Consider the following 20,097-nt stretch of genomic DNA (forward strand, 5'->3'; position numbering starts at 1 on the left):
AACATGCATCACATTGGAGGAGTCTGGAAGTCCTGTTTGGAACCTGCATCACATTGGAGTTGTCTGGAAGTCCTGTCTGTAACATGCATCCTGTTGGAGTGGTATGGATGTCCTGTCTGTAACATGTATGTTGTTGGAGTAGTCTGGAAGTCCGGTCTGCAACATGCATGATGTTGGAGTAGACTTGCAGTCCTGTCTGGAGCCTGCATCTTTTTGGAGTTGTCTAGAATTCCTGCCTGTAACCTGCATTATGTTGGAGTAGTCTGGGCATCCTCTCTGTAACATGCATCACATTGGATTAGTCTGGAAGTCCTGTCTGTAACATGCATAATATTGGAGTAGTCTGGATGCCCTGTCTGTAACATGCATCACATTGGAGTAGTCTGGAAGTCCTGTCTGTAACATGCAAACCATGCTCCCTGGCTCTCCAAAGAGACTAGGTCCCTTATGAAACAAAGAGGTCATGCTTGGAAAACCTGGACTAAAACTAAACAACCACCTTTTCTTCAAAAATACAGGCAACTGAGGAACCTTGCAAAATAAACATACAACTAATGACAAAAAGTTATACTATAGCTCTGCTCAACTTAACAACAAATCCAGTCCTCGAAAATTTTGGTCAACTCTCAACAACATCCTCTATCCTGGAAAGCCCTCTAATCCCTCCCCATACCCTAACTCTTCCTCTCAGGAAACAGCTACCCTTCTGAATAAACACTTTATCTCTTCCATCCAAAATCTGGTAACCTCTAAGCCAAACTCTACTTCGACACCCACCTCTCCAAGTCCCACTAACACAACTTTGTTTTCTTTTGAGCCAGTTCCCATTACTTACATCAAATCTCTACTACTCAAGCTAAAACCTTGTTCTCCTTCCACTGACAGTCTATCTCCTACATTCCTCAAACTTGCTGCTGACTCAGTTGCCTATCCTGTATCTATGCTAATTAATCGATCTATTCTGGAATCAGCTGTCCCCAACCTTTGGAAATCTTTCTTCACTATCCCTCTTCATAAAGGTGGAAACTCCACTGACCCCTCAAACTACCGACCTATTGCCATTCTGTCCCCCCTCTCCAAGATATTAGAAAAATGTATTCACTCACAGCTTCTCAATCACCTCCTCACACACCACTTACTTACCCCTACCCAACATGGATTTCGTCCTCACCACAGCACCACCACTGCCCTTCTCTCCTTCACTCATATCATTGCAGAGGCCCTCGTCAACAATAAAATAATTTCCTGTCTCTTCCTAGATCTCTCCAAAGCCTTTGATACTGTCTCTCATCCTCTACTACTATCCAAACTCACAAATCTCCACCTATCCCCCTCCGTACTTGCCTGGTTTAATAGTTACCTATCTCGCAGGGAACAATCTGTCAAATGGCTCTTATCCTCTTCACCTTTCCTTCCCATCTCCACTGGTGCTCCCCAAGGCTCCATCTTGGGACCCCTTTTGTTAAACATCGTCACCAATGATCTTTACACCTCATGCAAAGAATCCTCCCTTATTCAGTATGTTGACGACTCCACACTTATATCCATCTCAAATAACATTCCCAAACTACACTCCCTGACCCAACAGGCCCTACTATCCACTGAACAATGGCTCTCTCACAACCTATTAATCCTAAATCTCAAAAAGACCAAACTCCTACTTTTCCTTCCCCGTTCTCTTTCTCATCACAAATCCTCCTGTTTTATTACATCTTCTAACAATACAACTATCCATCCTGACATCCACACAAAACTCCTAGGGGTCATTATCGATGATGAACTAAAGTTCAACCTACACATACTCCAATGTATAAAAAAAAAACAAACCAGAAACTAGGTCTGCTATATCGGAACAAAAAATTCCTAACCCTGAATCTAGACTTACCCTGGGCCAGGCACTCCTCCTCCCCTCCCTCTTATATGCCACCCCAGTTCTTACTAATATCCAGGCCTCCACTCCAAACATACTCCAACAGACTTACCATAAAATAGCCAGATTCATTACTAACTCCCCATACAACTCACACCAGTGCATTTCTTTAAACTGTCTTTAATGGCTTGAACTTCCCCAATTTCTGCTATCTTATCAACTTTATATGCTACACTCTATTCTTTATAAACCCTCCTTCTGTCCATCTCTATCTTCCTTAGTCTCGATCTACATCCCATCCCGGATGCTCCGTACTTCTAACCAACAATTACTTGATATCTACCTCCCCAAAAGGTCAGTAGGCAAACTACTCTACAAACACTCCCTTGCCCATGCTTGGAACAACCTTCCCCTTGACTTACATTAAGTCTCCCACACCTCACACTTTAAAAATGAACTAAAAGCTTATTTTCTCAATTCCAAAACCTGCCCTTGTCATGACCCTACCTAGTCTTCCTTCCCTTTATGTACCCTCAAAAGGACCATACCTAGTACCTCATTACACCTCTCTCTCCAATGTGTCTACTATGCATTTGCATAATTTTATACAAACAAAAAAAATGTTTATTGTTGACTTATTGAACTATATCAATGTAAAATTGTTACTTAGCTTCTTTTTAATGCAACTTTAACTGTATGCATGTATCCCAACATATGTGAATCATTTTGCTATAACTGCTATTATATCAATATTGTTTAAAATTGTACTTGTTTTAAAATGTATTACTGGAGCTTTTCTCCTCGGGTCTCTACTGAAAATGGGCCACAAGCCCAGTTGGACAAACCCGGTTAACAAATGTCAATAAATAAATAAAATAAATAAATATATAGTCTGGACATCCTGTCTGTAACATGCATCATGTTGTAGTAGTCTGGAAGTCCTGTTTGTAACCTGCATCACATTGGAGAAGTCTGAAAGTCCTGTCTGTAACCTGCATCACATTGGAGTAGTCTAGAGGTCCTGTTTTTAACCTGCATCACACTGGCGTTGTCTGGAAGTCCTGTCTGCAACATGCATAACATTGGAGTAGTCTGGGTGTCCTGTCTGTAACATGCTTCTTGTTGGAGTAGTCTGGGTGTCCTGTGTGGAACATGCATTACATTGGAGTAGTCGGGACATCCTCTCTGTAGCATGCATCACATTGGAGTAATCTGGAAGTCCTGTCTGTAACCTGCATCACGTTGGAGTAGTCTGTACATCCTGTCTGTAATATGCATCACGTTGGAGTTGTCTGGAAGTGCTGTCTGTAACATGCATCCTGTTGGAGTGGTATGGAAGTCCTGTCTGTAACATGTATGATGTTGGAGTAGTCTGGAATTCTGGTCTGCAATATGCATAATGTTGGAGTAGACTTGCAATCCTATCTGGAACCTGCATCATTTTGGAGTTGGCTAGAAGTCCTGCCTGTAACCTGCATTATGTTGGAGTAGTCTGGGCATCCTCTCTGTAACATGCATCACATTGGAGTAGTCTGAAAGTCCTGTCTGTAACATGCATAACATTGGAGTAGTCTGGGTGCCCTGTCTGTAAAATGCTTCACATTGGAGTAGTCTGAAAGTCCTGTCTGAAACATGCATAACATTGGAGTAGTATGGATGTCCTGTCTGTAACATGCTTCCTGTTGGAGTAGTCTGGGTGTCCTGTGTGGAACATGCATTACGTTGGAGTAGTCGGGGTATCTTCTCTGTAGCATGCATCACATTGGAGTAGTCTGGAAGTCCTGTCTGTAACCTGCATCATGTTGGAGTAGACTGGAAGTCCTGTTTGTAACCTGCATCACATTGGAGTAATCTGGAAGTCCTGTATGTAATCTCCACCATGTTGAAAAAGTCTGGACTACCTGTCTTTAATCTACCTCATGTTGGAGTAGTCTTGACATCCTGTTTGTAACATGTATCACGTTGCAGTACTCTGGACATCCTCTCTGTAACATGCATCATGTTGACATAGTCTGAGCATCCTCTCTGTAGCATGCATCATGGTGGAGTAGTCTGGAAGTCCTTTCTGTAACATGCACCATGTTGGAGTAGTCTGGAATTTATCTCTGTAACATGCATTCTCTTGGATTAGTCTTGAGGTCCTGTCTGTAAAATGCATCACATTGGAGTAGTCTGGAAGTCCTGTCTGTAACAAACATAATGTTGGAGTAGTCTGGAAGTCCTTTCTGTAACATAAATTCTCTTGGATTAGTCTTGAGGTCCTGTCTGTAAAATGCATCACATTGGAGTAGTCTGGAAGTCCTATCTGTAACCTACACCACGTTGTAGTAGTCTAGAAGTCCTGTCTGTAACATACATCGTGCTGGAGTTCTCCAGATGTCGTGTCTGTAACATGCATCATGTTATAGTAGTCTGTATGTCCTGTCTGTAACATGCATCACATTGAAGTAGTCTGGATGCCCTGTCTGTAACCTACATCATGTTAGAGTAGTTTGATAGCCTGTCTGTAACATACTAAATAGAAAAAGTTACAAAAGTAACATGCATCCTTGAAGGGGCCTTTGTGTACATGTACATGATTTGGAAGAAGGAACAATATAGCTTGCTTGCATTCTTTTTAACTACAAAGGCTTCTATTGAACTGATTCTGCACACACGAGTATTGTCCAGGATGACAGCATGCATATGTGGTTACCTCTGTTTTTAAAAGTTAACACAAATTCCTGCTCTTTTCTTATCAGAAAATGTTTTTGTTCATATGTAACGAATAAAAAAGTTAGTAAATATGTTTTTGCTGTGCTCATCTTTTTTTTCACATTTTTTTTTAATTTTTCAAATACATTTGAATGAATTCCCTAGTATTTATATATAACATCTTAAATAACTACGTACACTATTTACATTAGCCTGACACTGTAACAGATCTTAATGTATACAGTTACTTTATAAGTATGTCCAATCCATTATCAGAGTGTCTGATCAATTATTGTATAGTGTCAATCAACGATAAGACTTTTCCCCGAGGGTTGTTGATAAATGGCTTTGGATAAATTCTCGGTTCTTTAATTTTAATTTTCAATAATGCTGTGGTCTTCAGTAGTTTGTAGAAGTTTTCCAAATTTGGTATTGTATTTGTATTCCATCTTTTTGTTATACACTTCCGTGAAATTGCTCGTATAGTCCATAGTAGACACGTTTGACCTATTCAGATGAGGACCTTCGTTCACATGTAATAATAGAAGAACTTTAGTTAAATAAAATGATTCATTAAATAAAGCTTATAGAAAGTTATTAATACCATTCCAAAATGGCTTAATTTTAGCACAATCAATGAAAACGTGGTTCCAATCTGCATTGCGTACTTGGTCACATCTCCAACATATTCCTTTTATGGAAGAACTAATTTTACTGATTCTATCTGGGGTTAAGAATGCTCTGAGCAAGCATTTCCAATTAAAAACATTCCAGTATTGTGTAAAGGATGTATATTTTATCGATAATAAGATATTTGTTTTAATATCTTCAGTTAACTGTATTGAATGTCCTTTTATTATATATTTCCATTATGAGGTTTTGGGTGTTTTTTTTATAGTTTATCAATATTTTGAAAATTTTTGAAATACTGTTTCCCATGTCAAAGTCATTACATATGATTGCATATATGTATTTCATAAATTTAGATATCTCTTTAAATGAAGAATTGTTCATTATTCTACTTAAATGTTGCGAATATGACAGAATATTCTGTAAAGTTAGCCAGTCCTATTGTGGAATTTTGTGTGTTGTCTTTATTACTTGCATATCTAAAACTTTTAGTTCTTTGATACATTGGAGCCAACAAACAAATCCTTTCTGTTCTCAGGAACTGATAATTTCTCTATATATTTTATGCGAAAAGTTCTTTGTGACTATAAATGGTGTTAAAAGATCAAACCAGATTTTTAAATCTATATTTGCATTCATATTTTCCTAAATGAGTCAATGTAATAATTAATCATACAAGTTTTAGTGGGTTTAGTTATGTTATATTGCATACCAATGCATAATATGTGCCATGGCAAATTGTTTTTATCTGTTATTTGAAATTGTTTTGTAAATCAAATTAATTTATTGATATTACAGTTAGTAATTCTTTCCAATTTTCAGAGTAATTTGGACTTATCCAATCTGAGATTGTTTTATATATTGATGATTTTATATATGTTTCTATATCAGGAAAGTTTAATCTTCCCTGTTTCCATGGACTGATATGATGTATTAAAGCTATTATGTTTCTTTTGGGAAACCATAAGAATATTATTAGGCATTAATTTATTTCTTTAAGTATATTATTTTCTGGTAACAGTTGTATTGTCATGGCAATATATAGGATCTTGGGCAGTAAAACCATTTCTATTAACTGTAGTCTATCTTCAAAAGTTAATATTATTTTGTTCCATTTTTCCACACTGATTTTAATTGTGTTGATGATATTATTGTAGTTTTTTGAGACTAATTCATTATTATCCTTGCATAACTCAATTCCTAGATATTTTAAGGTAGATTCTTGTTTCCCCATGATGTGATCCCCCTTAGTCTGCAGTTCTTTTTTTTATTTAAAAATGAAAATTTTGATTTATTGAAATGGAGTCCTGAAGTCATGTGAAATTTGTCAATTAATATATCTAATTCTTCTAATGTCTCTTTTGTATTAGATAATGTTAGTAATATGTCATCAGCAAATAGCATTATTTTAGAATTGTATTGTTCATAAACATCTATTCCTTTGATTTTTATATTGTTATGAATTGAATCTGTGTTCACATTTTTTTATTGGTACATATGTGAAGACCAAGAGTTTTGTCAAGGTATGGTTGTTTATAAAAGAGGGATATGGTGTGCAGTAAGAAAGTGGTATCTTAACTACAAAAAAACACTATGAGTGTATTGAATCACAATTAATGTAGTTTGTTTTTTGTACCAAATTTAAGAATGTACAGCAAGTTAGCGATTCATAGAACCATGTAGCACCACTCAACAATAGTACAGAAAAAGAGGTATCCCAATGACCATAGTCATACAACTGAAGAAGTGCATTGAAATGAGTGCATACTGAGATGGAAATGAAGATCAGTGAAAGAATTCATAGTTGTCAGGCACACAACAGCACAGGCGGTTGCATCTGAATAGAAATACAAAGAGCACATAAAAATTGTGATGCTGCTTTTAAATATTTTGGCAACAGTGACATGTGTAAATCATCATTTGATAGCCTCGACTGACAGGCTTCAAGATGCATGATGTTGCCATCTACACAACAGAAAATGGTATCAGCAGAGAATCACATCCCATTGGCTGAGAGACCAACATGTCTGGGACCAGGTTTTCATAGACAGAGATATTATACAGGTGATGGTTGAAATGTATGACTCTCAGACTAGATGTGGAGGAATATGTGGGCTTTCTATACTCAAGGAAGCCAAGGTATGCATAACACGTATCATACCACCTACAGGGATCATTCAAAGACAAACAGGTGACACCGTAGTATAGTGATGGGATCACCCTGCAGAATATGGCAGACATTCCTTAAGACATTGCTGCCAGGTGTGGTTGACTACATCTACTACATCTGGTTTCTCAACACTCCATGAGATAGTACCACCACTGTGTATATCTTCTACAATCTCACCTAGCTCCCTAAAGTAATGGGGTGATAGATTGCGTCCATGTGAAATAATACCCTAATCTGCTATTTATGGACAATACCACTTCAGTAGGAAGGGCTACCATATCATCATTGGGTTAGAGGTACTTACTGGTCTTCTGATTCATAAGGATCCTTATAAGCCTACCCATCACGCCCTTGAATTTCTTAGTCCTTGTACTTTAAGTACAAATAACCCAGAGGTGAGCAAAACATTTACATGTTAGTCCTATCCATGAGAGACAAGGGTGCTAAACCAAAGGTGAATTTCTGGTTACTCATCCATTGATCCAGATTACAACTGAATGGTGTAGGGGAGACTACTTTGCTTTATAGAGAGAAGATGATTCCAAAGAAGTGGTATTCCGTGTGTTACATATATATCCATCCAATATATTCCATTTATTTTGCAGAAGAGTGGGTGATTATGTTCCCCTTGGACTTCCAAATGTGCAGTAAGTCTGAAAGGAAAGCATCTGCTGATAGTCTGTACTCGAGGCAGAGGTCATCCCCTCAGTAGCCTGTATGACATTGAGAAGAGGGACATGGTATCGGCAGCCAGGTAGTGTGTGATATACAGTGGCTAGTAACTCATGTGTCCATACAGCACTCTGGCTGCTTCCTACATGGACATACCCAAAGGGTCTCCTAGTAGTTAAGTATAACCTTGGTGGTGTGCGTACCCATCTATGGCCACATGCATAACAGATATACAATACTACCCATCTCCATCTCTCCCCATCCTTAATGTGTTATTGGTTATTCCCATCAGCTCTGTCTGATGATGCCCCTTCACAACATGCAAGGCAGTCAGAACAGGAGTATAACATCACCCATGTCCCAATCAGAACTATGGTAGATCATGTGTTCAGGTGGCTGAAATCCAAATTTCATGATATGGACACATCTAAAGTATACTGCGGTATAACCAACTACAACATGCAGGATATTTTGTAACATACTACATGTTGCACAATATGATGTACTGTCATCAGGCAGGCCAGCCAGCATTCCAGGATGCTTCAGCATTGCAGTAGCAGGTTTCACTGTGACCTCCACAGTGGCAACATGGATGGTAGTGGACAACCAGCAGCAGCAACTGCACCACAGCATGGCATCCTACACAATGTGCAACAACACAGGCAGATCAGTAATGTGCAGTCTCTCTTTTGACCCTGACATGAACAATGCAGTAGTGCAGTGCAGTGTTACACAGAACAGCTGAGCAGTGGATGAATAAGCCACATTGTGCATCAGACAGGGTATCACAGCTATCAGCAGTGCAGTACGGTGTTACACAGAACAACTGAGAATCACAGCCATCAGCAGTGCAGTGCAGTGTTACACAGAACAGCTGAGAAGTGGGTGGTGGAGTCACACTGTTCATCAGACAGGGTATCACAGCCATCAGCAGTGCAGTGCAGTGTTACACAGAACAGCTGAGGAGTGGATGGTTGTGTCACACTGTGCATCAGACAGGGTATCACAGCCATCATTGCCATTTACACAGGTGCTACACTGCCATGGGAGTGGAAGGCCTAGGTCAATAGATGTGGAGATGGGGGTCATGCAGAAAGGTGGTATATGTGTCAGAAATGATCTCCTCAGTAATGTGGGTGGTGGTGACATTATATGATCACCCGTGCCACACAGCAAGACAATGAATGATGAAATGGCTCCCAATATATGCAGGTAGTAGAACTAGTGGAACAAGACCTGTATGGTATTTGCACATAAAGCAGCCCTCCCCAAGTAGCCCTGTAGTGTGACCTGCCCTCTCATAACTGTGTTTATGTTGAAATCATAACCATTGCATGTGCTGACTGTGTACCCTGTAATGGTCACCCAATGTATCCACCACTGATATATACATACCAGAAGCCACAGGGGGTACAGGGCACCTATGTACACACTGGCTACCATCCTCATGTTGGTGGCCATAGCAGCAATGTATCCCTACATGGAGCACACAAAGCCAATCATATCATCATCTTTGGTTGATAATGTCTTCCAAAGGTCAGGCATAATTTCAGTAACCCATTGAACCCTATGGATACAAATCAATAACAGTGTGTGAAACTGGTGACATATCAAGTCTCATGCCCATTGTATGCATGCTGCTGACAGATGAATTCTCACAAGTGAACATACAACACCAAAATGTGGCAGCAATTCCCCAAGTCTGTATACCTGCTGTACCTATGTAGGCCAGGTGATGTGGTTAATGTAACCACCATTACATGGCTACTACCACAGTTGCAATATGCCTCCTGCGATATGGATACATATCAGAATGACCTCCTTGAGAGATACATGGCATCTGGCCATGCTTGTAACCTGTGTTAACCCCTCCAGGTATGATGTTTGCCCTCTCAGCATCATCATGCTTTAATGCAAGAAATTATTTTTTCTCACCAGTTATAGAGCTTGATGTAGGACCACCCCTCACCTTTTCCAGTTCTATGTTGGAGATATTTTGTGAGGCCCATTGTATTCTGTTTTCATATGTTCATAGGTATATATTAGGCTAATGAGCAGAAGGACCTTTATAAGCCTAGCCATGCATACTAAATGTATCCAACCAGTTAGAGACTGTTTTGAAGGTTAAGTGTAAGCTAGGGTATGCATGGTCAGACATTTACAGGTTTTTCTCTGTCCATTAGAAACACGGGTGACAGACAGGGGTGAATTTCTGGATCCCCATTCACTGGTCAGATTAAGCTTTAAATCAGGTCAGGGAATACCTGTTCTTCACATGGATGTGAAGCCTTTTCCAGAGAAGGGCTATTCACTGAGACACATACCTGTCCCTCTAACATGCATACATACATACATACATACAGATATTGCAAGCATGGCATTAATGCCCTTCTAGCTTGCTAATATATCAAAATGCTTGTTCCCATAATAAGTGTGCAGGCTGTTCTTAAAAATATCTAAACTAGTAATTGCTTTAATATCATTTGGTAGTCTGTTTCATGAAAACATGTCCTATTTATGTCACAAGCAAGATTTAAGTCCCTGGATCAGGTAGCTTTGATGCTATTTGTTTTGTAGATATGCAATAAGTTCATCAGAGTGGGAATCTGGAATGCCTTCTATATCAGACATAGATCACCTCTCAACAGTTGTAATAGATGGAGTATAGGGCTTTGAGGTGATCTGCATGACATATGTTATTCATTATCATCTTCTTTCAGCTGTTCCCATTAGGGGTCGCCACAGCAGATCATCTGTTTCCATTTCTTCCTGTCCTCTGCATCTTGCTCTTTCACACCAACCGCCTGCATGTCCTCTCTCACCACATCCATAAACCTTATCTTAGGCCTTCCTCTTTTCCTCTTACCTGGCAGCTCCATCCTTAGCATCCTTTTCCCAATATACCCAGCATCCCTCCTCAGCACATGTCCAAACCAACGCAATCTCGCCTCTCTTGCTTTGTCTCCAAACTGTCCAACCTGAGCTGACCCTCTAGTATACTGATTCCTAATCCTGTCCATCCTAGTCACACCCAGTGCAAATCTTAACATCTTTAACTCTGCCACATCCAGCTCTGACTCCTGCCTTTTCATCAATGCCATTGTCTCCAACCCATATAACATAGCTGGACTCACTGTCCTCTTGTAGACCTTCCCTTTCACTCTTACTGGTACCCGTCTGTCAAAAATCACTCCTGACACTCTTCTCCACCCATTCCACCCTGCCTGTACTCTCTTCTTCACCTCTCTTCCACACTCACCATTACTCTGAACTGTTGATCCCAAGTACTTAAAATCATCCACCTTTACCAACTCTACTCCCTGCATCCTCACCATTCCTCTACCCTCCCTCACGTTTACACACATATATTCTGTTTTAGCCCTGCTGACCTTCATTCCTCTCCTCTCTAAAGCATATCTCTACCTCTCCAGGGTCTCCTCAACCTGGACCCTACTCTCACTACATATCACAATGTCATCTGTAAACATCATAGTCCATGGGGCCTCCTGTCTGATCTCATCTGTCAACCTGTCCATCACTACTGCAAATAAGAAAGGGCTCAGAGCTGATCCTTGATGTAATTCCACCTCCACCTTAAACATATCTGTCACTCCTACCGCAGTCCTCACCAATGTCACACTACCCTCATACATATCCTGTACCACTCTTACATACTTCTCTGCCACTCCCGACTTCCTCATACAATATCACAACTCCTCTCTAGGCACCCTGTCATATGCTTTCTCTAAGTCCACAAAGACACAATGCAACTCCACTCCTTCTCCAACAACACTCTCAGAGCAAATATTGCATCTGTAGTGCTCTTTCCTGGCATGAAACCATACTGCTGATCACTAATCTTCACCTCCCTTATATGTTGTTAACGCCCTGTATTCTTTTCATGAGTAGTCTCTGAGAACATTCCAGTTGTTGCATGTGCTTGGTCAGGTGCATAATGAAGGGGCATTATACTTTATGATTGGTCTGATGAGGGCTGAGTACAGTGGAACGATGACTTCCTTAGACCTAGATGCCATAACTTTGCTTACAAGTTGAGCAACACAGAATGATTTCCTTACTACCATAGACACATATTGGTCAAAAGCCAGGTTACTGTCTACATATGTCTCCAAATATCTGACTATTGGGTATATTCTTAGTGGTGTTTTATCAATGAAGTAGTTTCCTGGAGTAGACAACTTCTTAAATGGTACTATAATGCATTTCTTGGCATTGACTTTTAAACCTTGTTGATGGCCGCAATTATTTGTCTGTATTAGCCCTCCCTGGAAGATTTTAATGCCTTGGGGGATTCTATGACTTCAAATATTGTCAGCTAGTGGCCTCTGAGGTTGGGTTTGGCTTCTGAGTAGTACATACCAAAAAGAAGAGAACCAGCATGAGGCCCTGAGGGACTCCACTAGTGACTGCCTGGTTGTGGAGGTGCAATCCCTGTCCTAACTTCCTTTGTCCAATCTGAGAGTCAACTGGCAATCCAGCATGTAAAATTGGGGTTTATGCCTAATTTCATGAGTTTGTTTACAATGCCTGAGTAAGATATTGTATCAGATGACAATGCCTGAGTAGGATATTGTATCAGATGACAATGCCCGAGTAGGATATTGTATCAGATGACAATGCCTGAGTAGGATATTGCATCAGATGACAATGCCTGAGTAGGATATTGCATCAGATGACAATGCCTGAGTATGATATTGCATCAGATGACAATGCCTGAGTAGGATATTGTATCAGATGACAATGCCTGAGTAGGATATTGTATCAGATGACAATGCCTGAGTAGGATATTGTATCAGATGACAATGCCTGAGTAGGATATTGCATCAGATGACAATGCCTGAGTAGGATATTGTATCAGATGACAATGCCTGAGTAGGATATTGTATCAGATGACAATGCCTGAGTAGGATATTGTATCAGATGACAATGCCCGAGTAGGATATTGTATCAGATGACAATGCCCGAGTAGGATATTGTATCAGATGATAATGCCCGAGTAGGATATTGTATCAGATGACAATGCCCGAGTAGGATATTGTATCAGATGACAATGCCTGAGTAGGATATTGTATCAGATGACAATGCCCGAGTAGGATATTGTATCAGATGACAATGCCTGAGTAGGATATTGTATCAGATGACAATGCCTGAGTAGGATATTGTATCAGATGACAATGCCTGAGTAGGATATTGTATCAGATGACAATGCCTGAGTAGGATATTGTATCAGATGACAATGCCTGAGTAGGATATTGTATCAGATGACAATGCCTGAGTAGGATATTGTATCAGATGACAATGCCTGAGTAGGATATTGCATCAGATGACAATGCCTGAGTAGGATATTGTATCAGATGACAATGCCTGAGTAGGATATTGTATCAGATGACAATGCCTGAGTAGGATATTGTATCAGATGACAATGCCTGAGTAGTATATTGTATCAGATGACAATGCCCGAGTAGGATATTGTATCAGATGACAATGCCTGAGTAGGATATTGTATCAGATGACAATGCCTGAGTAGGATATTGTATCAGATGACAATGCCCGAGTAGGATATTGTATCAGATGACAATGCCCGAGTAGGATATTGTATCAGATGACAATGCCTGAGTAGGATATTGTATCAGATGACAATGCCCGAGTAGGATATTGTATCAGATGACAATGCCTGAGTAGGATATTGTATCAGATGATAATGCCTGAGTAGGATATTGTATCAGATGACAATGCCTGAGTAGGATATTGTATCAGATGACAATGCCTGAGTAGGATATTGTATCAGGTGACAATGCCTGAGTAGGATATTGTATCAGATGACAATGCCTGAGTAGGATATTGTATCAGGTGACAATGCCTGAGTAGGATATTGTATCAGATGACAATGCCTGAGTAGGATATTGTATCAGATGACAATGCCCGAGTAGGATAGTGTATCAGATGACAATGCCCGAGTAGGATAGTGTATCAGATGACAATGCCCGAGTAGGATATTGTATCAGATGACAATGCCTGAGTAAGATATTGTATCAGGTGACAATGCCTGAGTAGGATATTGTATCAGATGACAATGCCCGAGTAGGATATTGCGTCAGATGACAATGCCTGAGTAGGATATTGTATCAGATGACAATGCCTGAGTAGGATATTGTATCAGATGACAATGCCTAAGTAGGATATTGTATCAGGTGACTTGGCCAGGTGAATGCAGGAAGTATATGCACCATTCTCCTCTCATCCATTGCCTTGGTGACCTTCTCAAAGAAGTCTGCTAGACTGCGTAGGCATGATATTCTCCTTTCAAAAGTGAACTGGGAGAGGACATTATACTGGGGTGGGGGTACAATGTTCTCCCATATTAGTGAGGACTACCTGGTGTAGGATATTACCATTTACAAAATCCAGGAATCTCTGGGTCTGCAGGTTTGGGGTCAGGTATGATTCCCAGCTTGTAGTGGGGTAGTTAAAGTCACCCATGATTATGGTATTGGGTTGAATGGTGAGGGTCTCCAGTAAGTTTAAGTATGAATTATGGGTTTCCTGTGTTATAGAGAGGGGACCTATAGCAAAGAAGGATATAGTAAGAATGGTTACCTATGGCTATTTGGACATGGAGAAGCTCAAGCTTATCACCCTGTTTGAGCATCACTGAGGTGACTTTGTTACTGATACAGATTTACACACCTCCTCCTTTAGTCCCTGCCTGTGCAGTAGCTGTGCTAAATATGTGGAAGGCATGTAGCCTTGCACTGATGGGGCACTTCTGCTCCTTTAAACCATGTCTTGGTAATTGCCCAGATGTCAGCATCCTCCAGGGTGAGGAAAGAGTGCAGGTAGAGGAGTTTCCTGTTTGGACTCCTGGCATTGAGCACTAACAACATTGGACTCCCTTGGGTTGGTTTTGCTATGGTTTAAGGTTTGTCAGTTTGGCATTACCTAAAAAGGACACTGTCAATGTTTTAGGCAATATTCAAAAGCCCAGAAGGGACAGGTATAGCAATTCTTGGGAAAACAACATGGTCTGTCACCATCTATATTAGATAATCAAACTTTTAACAGTTCGAAAGTCATATGGTCGACACCATATGATCAAACTTTTAACAGTTCGAAAGTCATATGGTCGACACCATATGATCAAACTTTTAACAGTTCGAAAGTCATATGGTCGACACCATATGATCAAACTTTTAACAGTTCGAAAGTCATATGGTCGACACCATATGATCAAACTTTTAACAGTTCGAAAGTCATATGGTCGACACCATATGATCAAACTTTAACAGTTCGAAAGTCATATGGTCGACACCATATGATCAAACTTTTAACAGTTCGAAAGTCATATGGTCAACACCATATGATCAAACTTTTAACAGTTCGAAAGTCATATGGTCGACTCCATATGATCAAACTTTTAACAGTTCGAAAGTCATATGGTCGACACCATATGATCAAACTTTTAACAGTTCGAAAGTCATATGGTCGACACCATATGATCAAACTTTTAACAGTTCGAAAGTCATATGGTCGACACCATATGATCAAACTTTAACAGTTCGAAAGTCATATGGTCGACACCATATGATCAAACTTTAACAGTTCGAAAGTCATATGGTCGACACCATATGATCAAACTTTAACAGTTCGAAAGTCATATGGTCGACACCATATGATCAAACTTTAACAGTTCGAAAGTCATATGGTCGACACCATATGATCAAACTTTTAACAGTTCGAAAGTCATATGGTCGACACCATATGATCAAACTTTTAACAGTTCGAAAGTCATATGGTCGACACCATATGATCAAACTTTAACAGTTCGAAAGTCATATGGTCAACACCATATGATCAAACTTTTAACAGTTCGAAAGTCATATGGTCGACTCCATATGATCAAACTTTTAACAGTTCGAAAGTCATATGGTCGACACCATATGATCAAACTTTTAACAGTTCAAAAGTCATATGGTCGACACCATATGATCAAACTTTTAACAGTTCGAAAGTCATATGGTCGACACCATATGATCAAACTTTTAACAGTTCGAAAGTCATATGGTCGACACCATATGATCAAACTTTAACAGTTCGAAAGTCATATGGTCGACACCATATGATCAAACTTTTAACAGTTCGAAAGTCATATGGTCGACACCATATGATCAAACTTTTAACAGTTCGAAAGTCATATGGTCGACACCATATGATCAAACTTTTAACAGTTCGAAAGTCATATGGTCGACACCATATGATCAAACTTTTAACAGTTCGAAAATCTAATAAAAAAATAAACAACAGAAAAAAACCTACTTCAACATTTTAAGCAGGGAGGCAAGCCCCCATGCAACCCCACAGCCCCCGCTCTTTAAATATACCAACTTCTAGATTGCACAACAGTGCAGGAAATGGAAATCTTCCAATTCCACACTATACGGAGATCTCTATTGAAACGTTCAAACTTTTAAAAGTTCAGTCATATGCTGTCAACATATGACGTTCGAACTTTTAAAAGTTCAATCACATAATATAGGCCCGGTCTGTCGACCCTCTCCTCCCATGCTAACAAATATTGAACCCCCTTAGAATGACACCAGAAGCTAAGCCAGTCATTAAAGTCAATCATCTTCTGTACATGTTGTGGCATCATCCTTGGGGAAGGTATAATGTTACTCAATTTTAGGTTCATACCAGCTTGGGAAACACAGTCAGACAGCACCATAATGTCTCTTCATATAGTCCAGGGAGTATGTCACAGGTCAGCTACACCCACTTGGACTATGTCTGAGTCATACTGGTGCCTGTGGTTCAGTGTATACCTCTCAATTGTACAGATTTTCACAGAATGTCCAGATTTTTGACTCATATTTTTGGTCTGTTTTTCATAAAATTGTGTTTTTCTGGCAAATTAGTGGCAAATTATTCAAGATTGAAGTTAGAAAATAATGACAGACATTTGAGTTTCAGACTTCATACCCTCCAGAAAATCCATGCTAATGCAAAGCCTGTTTTTCTATCAACGTTCTAAGTTTGTAAGAGCAACATTTAAAAAGTGTCCCTATTTCTGGTCCTTTGTCCCACTTTTATTCACGGCTTTGTCCAGATTTCTTGCTCTAAGAGGATGAGAGGCATGGTCCAGTTACCTGAGTGCATGAGTGATCTGGCTGATGTTGGTCCCTGATAGACATTTGACCATGACTTTTTCCTTATTCAGCCTGGTGAATGAGATATCTCTGTGTCTCACAATGGAGTCTCCTATGACTAAAATATTGGGTTGTGTGGTCACTTGCCTTATGGGCTTTGAAGTCAAGGCACCACGCATTGTGGCTGTATGTGTCACGGTGTGTCTGTATTTTATTGGGTTTTGTTTCGTTGGACTGCTTTTGGGGCTTCTGATGTCAGTCTATGCATCTGATACATGCTGTATAGTGAGTGCTGTGTGCGCATTTTAGATAACCTGGTTGGTACTGTTAGTGCTTCTATGTGAGAGTTTTGTCCCAGTGACATTCTATAAATCCATCTCTCACATACCTTATCAGTTTGCTTGAAAATAAGCTGGTTGTCAATAAACATAAGGCAATGGCTACATTGTCTCAGTATGCCCATATCCACCAAGATGGCTGCAGAGATAGCAGGAAAGTTTGGTTACCTATTACAACCGCGAAACCGCAGTTGTGTGAATATGGAAACGTTGACACATATTGAGCGAACTGCAAAAACACCGAACATCCTGAAGTGTGAAATTCAAAATGTCAAATCGTCATAGTTGGCCCTTCTCTGGTATAGCTCCGTAAGGTAAGTGTGCAATAGTTACAGACCTTAGGATTAGGGTGCGGGTTAAGGTAAGTGCATACACAGTAATATATGTAAGCTTAAGTTTAGGGTTAGAAGTAGGGATTTGTTAAGTGTATGTATGTGGATTATATATTTTGTTTGGGTAGATAGTACGTAGCGGGCGGTGGGGTTGGCCAACTATGCCAATTCGACATTTTGAATTTCGCTGTTCAGGACGTTCGGTGTTTTCACGGTTTGCTCAATATGTGTCAACGTTTCTGTATTTGCATATGTGATTTTTCGTGGTTATAATATAGACCCAGAAAAATTCATGCCTATGATTTCTGGCCCCATTTGGGCAGTCAGTAAGTTGCTGCAGGAGTGAAGAATTGTAACTGCAGTATCTACTCCTAAGCACATGGGGCTATGCTTGTCCCTGTGGAAAATAGTTTCTCTTCTTGAAACAAAGTAAAAGGGTAGTCTTGCTGGGCCAAAAGTGCAGAAATGCAACAATTAAATACCTGCAATAAGTACAAAGTAACAAATTACACAGTGACTCTACAATGAGGGCATCTTAAATGTGCAAATCTTTGATTCTGACACTGAGAAATGGTGCTGCTCATTTCCAAACACAACATTAACATCATACATCACCATTTTACACACACAATCACATAGATGTTGTTGGGCACCTCTCTCCTCTCCTGCTTCCCCTGTAACCTGAGTACCACTTGTAGTATGCCATTGTCTGTGTGGCTGACTTCATTCATTCATAGCCAAAAACTGCCTTTGCAGGACATGTGTGCACATGGCAGACAGAACAACACAGACTGAAAAGCATGTGTGCCTGAACAGAGATGGCCATGCCACAGTGAAATCACAGTGGCCCAGTAGGTCATAATTGGGTACTGCAGGATGAGACCACTGTGAGTGCCTCATTTGTTCTGCCCACTGCCTAGGGCTGTCTAACTGGGGTGGGAGTGGCTGTCCTGCATCAATAAGATACCAACCTCTGCAAGGTTTGTATGTGAAGAAGTGCGTCAAGTTCAGTAAGGTATTGCTGGAATAGCCCACTGTAGCATGAGTAATACTGTACACTAGGCTTAAAATTACAATATTTCAGTTACAGGAGGCATTCCAAAGGGAAATATTCACATGTGGGTCATATACTCTGCTTCCAGTCTGGCAGAATATGATTCAAACTGCAGAAACTGTGTACTGCTCATTTTTCCTTGATGCATGTTTTGATATCCAGAATGGCAAGTCACTTGTAAATCTCACTAAGTGCAAAACTGTACTTTTACACCAAGTTTAGAGTGTGCCTCTGTCTATAAACTAATTTGTTTAGCAGAAGCACACTCTTGACATAAGGCGTCGATATAATGAGCTGCACATTACTGGCATGCTGTGCATGCCCACTTGCATTTCTACAGTTTTTGCCCCCACTGTTGATCATCAGCCCCCAGCCAATTGGCTCATTTATTGCCCTTCAACAGGGTGAGGGTCAACCTGTAAGGGACATTATTTGGACGTCAATCGGGATCATTTGTAATGTTTATGGTTAAGCTCTTCTCTCCGTGAACACCCAGTGAAGTGCTGAAGACAGGTTGTGTAATGGGCTGAATGTGGAGTTTATCCTATCACTTCAGCAAGGGGCATTCCCTTGAAGCAGCCCTGCCCCCACCCACAATGCACCTAATGATGATTTATCCAGTCACTACCAGAAAAAAAATCACACCACTTCAGCTATCCCCAAGTGCATACAAACCTCCCTGCCTCCTATTTGAGGCAAGCAGTCCATGATGCTTCACTCCTTCCCCTCCCTGTCTAACTCCCTAGAGATAGGCCACTAATCAAACCAAGGTCACCTGGGTCAGCTAGCTCACAGTTCAGAGCTCGATCTTTACGTACTACAGAGCCATGCTATGCCCACTTGATCATGCACCTATCCGTGTATGAACACTGTGCAGCCTGAAACACTAGGATATGCTGTGCATGATCCAGAATCCCATGTATGCCATGATTCTCTTGTTATCATTTTATTTCACTATATATTCTTTGAAATGGCAGCTGATGCTGGTGGCCCATTGAGAGTGACTTATTGGTGTGAAAAAGCAAGTAAGATTATACTTTACCTTGTGTCCAAGCAAGGTTCTCTCAGTAAGGTGGATATCTGGTGTGACCTGAAAGCTCTGCTGTCCAGGATAACTGTTGTCTCTCATATTAGTGACGAGTAGTGCATGCAGTGGAACAATGACCTGCATTA

The sequence above is a fragment of the Protopterus annectens genome, chromosome 4.part0 (genome assembly GCF_019279795.1).
Source record: "Protopterus annectens isolate FY-2018-M chromosome 4.part0, PAN1.0, whole genome shotgun sequence".
Lineage (NCBI taxonomy): Eukaryota > Metazoa > Chordata > Ceratodontiformes > Protopteridae > Protopterus > Protopterus annectens.